This window comes from Alosa alosa, chromosome 7, assembly GCF_017589495.1.
Source record: "Alosa alosa isolate M-15738 ecotype Scorff River chromosome 7, AALO_Geno_1.1, whole genome shotgun sequence".
Taxonomy (NCBI): Eukaryota; Metazoa; Chordata; class Actinopteri; order Clupeiformes; family Clupeidae; genus Alosa; species Alosa alosa.
The window spans coordinates 4433702-4436662 of record NC_063195.1 but is presented as its reverse complement, the minus strand read 5'-3'; the positions used below and the strand labels follow the sequence as shown (position 1 = coordinate 4436662).

Sequence of the window (2961 nt, the reverse complement as noted above, 5' to 3'; positions counted from 1 at the left end):
ACTGGTGCTTCCCAAGGCTGTGTTTTGAGTCCACTGCTGTACAACATATACACACATGACTGCAAAGCCAACAGTAGTCATACCTCCATCATCAAGTTTGCAGATGACACAGTGATCTTGGGCCTGATTAGTAACAACAATGAACAGCTGTACTTGGATCAGGTTGATGAGGTGGCACAGTGGTGTCAATCTAACAGCTTGACACTGAATATCAATAAAACCAAGGAAATGGTAGTGGATTACAGAAGGCAGCAGCAGAACTACAGTTACACCCCACTAATGATCAGCGGGCAACCTGTAGAGAGAGTCACAAGTTTTAAATACCTTGGTGTCCACATTACTGAAGACTTAACATGGACTGTTAACACTCAATATGTTCTGAAAAAGTCCAGACAATGACTCTACTTCCTTCGTCAGCTAAGGAAATTCAAAGTTTCTACATCCATCATGAAGGCCTTCTACACTTCAGCGGTTGAGAGTGTTCTAACTGGTAGCATCATCACCTGGTATGGGAACTCCACAGTTAGAGATTGTAGTACTCTGCAGAGAGTAGTGCGCTCAGCTGAACGTACTATAAGAACTCAACTCCCTGCTCTACAAGATATCTATTCCAGAAGAGTACTCCTAAGAGCCCAAAAGATTCTGAAGGACTCTTCTCATCCTAACAATGGATTATTCCTACCGCTGAAATCAAGAAGACGCCTATGTAGTCACAAAGCCAGAACTGAGAGACTCATTCTGAACTCCTCATTCCCCAGGCCATTTTCCCAACTCTGAACTCACACTATACTGACTTTGCACTCATTCACTACTCAGCACTCATGACCCCCCCCCCCCCACACACACACACACACACACCTACAAGACTTTTAGCACTTTTACATCCCTCTCCCTATGCTACAGACCTTTTATTTATTTTCTTATTTCATCACACACACAAAAAACACACACACACACACACACATATATCTGACTTTCTCCAACTTTTGCACATCTCCATAGAACTTTTATTTATTATTTTTGATTTCTCCTCCATCTACCCATGTCCTTGATTGCCTAGCCTTTCTGCCCCCCAACCCCCACCCCCACACACACACTTACATCATCACTGTCATCACTTCACATACATACAACACACTGCTTGCTACAGTAAGCCTCCTCTACATACTTGCTGCACACTGCCCCCCCCACATACACAGCACATTGTCTTCAGGATCTTCTCCAACACACATCCTCTACATACTTACAGCACACTGCCCCCACCTACCCACACACACACACATAGTCACTGCTCCACTCCCCTCCCTCCCACACACACATCTTCACGGTCATCACTCACATACATCATACATACAGTACTCTGCTTGCAATAGTAAGTCCCTGCCCCCTACATACACAGCACATTATTTCATCAGGAAGCTTCTCCAACACACATCCCCAACATACTTTACAGCACACTGCCCCCCAATACACAGCACATTGTCTCATGAGGAAGCTTCCCAACACACATATTGCACACTGCCCTCTCCCCCACATACACAGCACACTATCCCATCTCCCCTGTCATCCCCCAACACACACACCAAGACCCTGGCAGTTGGGTTAGCCCCTTGAGCCGTGGATCTGCCCAAGGTTTCTTCCTTGGTAAGGGAGTTTTTCCTTGCCCCTGTTGCTCTTGGGTGCTCCTTGTTGGTGCCCCCACCCAATCCCAATCCTCCCCCACCTTTTTTTTATGCAGCCCTTGCCATTTAATCTACTAAACCCTCTTCTACTGCACTCTTTACCCCCATTAATGCACAAATAGGCTGACACCAGACATCATTTCACTGCATTTCTTACTTCCAGTAACTATATGCATGTGACAATAAACTTCCTTGTATCCTTGTACAACCTACTACACACCTTCAAGTGAGGGTTCTTATGGTGGTAAAACTAGGTTAAAAGAAGCTGTCTTTAAAAATACAGGGGTGCATCTGCGCGATAAGGATGTCACCGAATGGTTGTCAGGAGAGGATGCTTACACACTTCATAAACCTGTACGTGTCAACTACAGACGGAATAGAGTAATTGTGTATGGTATCGACAAACAATTCCAAGCGGATCTGGTTGACATGTCCATGTACTCCAAAGAGAATGACAATGCTAAATATATGCTGACTTGTATTGATGTCTTTAGCAAATATGCATGGGCGCGTATTTTGAAAAGCAAAACAGGGAGGGAGGTAGCAGCGACTTTTGAATCAATCATAGAAGAGGGTCGTATACCCGAAAAGTTGCAGACTGACCGCGGGAAGGAATTTTTTAATCACCATTTTCAGAGAGTAATGAGTAGAAACAACATCCATCATTTTGCCACGGGAAGCGAATTAAAAGCCTGTGTCGTGGAACGATTCAACAGAACTATTAAATCAAGAATGTGGCGTTATCTGACAGCTGCCAACTCTAAACGCTACTGTGACATCTTACCTGATATGGTGTCGTCTTATAATAACAGCTATCATCGTAGTATCAAAATGAGACCTGTGGATGTGACAAAAGAAAACGAAAACGTCGCGTTTAAAAACCTGTATGGTGGCAAGACTACTGCCGCCAAAAAATCTGTATTCAAATTCAAAATAGGAGATCTTGTTAGGGTATCTAAGGTCAGAGGTGCATTCACAAAGGGTTATGAGGAAAACTACACACGGGAGTTTTTCACCATAGCGGAGTGTGTACATCGAAACCCTCCTGTTTATAGGTTGAAAGACTATGATGGAGACATGTTAGAAGGGACCTTTTATGAAGAGGAGTTGCAAAAAATCCTCATAAACAGGGATAAGGCATTCAAAGTGGAAAAGATTTTGGAAAGCAAAAGAGTGGGTAGGACGCGTATGGTATTGGTGAAATGGTTAGGTTGGCCATCAAAATTTAACTCATGGGTCCCCGCAAAAGATGTGGTTGATGCTTAAAAAATGCTTTTTA

The 2961-nt window shown here is 43.7% G+C and overlaps 1 pseudogene; it reads right to left on the bottom strand.

Moving 5' to 3' along the window:
* LOC125297684 overlaps positions 1 to 2701 on the bottom strand; it is a 7601-nt pseudogene extending 4900 nt beyond the window's left edge.
* Between the last annotated feature and the right edge of the window lie 260 nt (positions 2702 to 2961).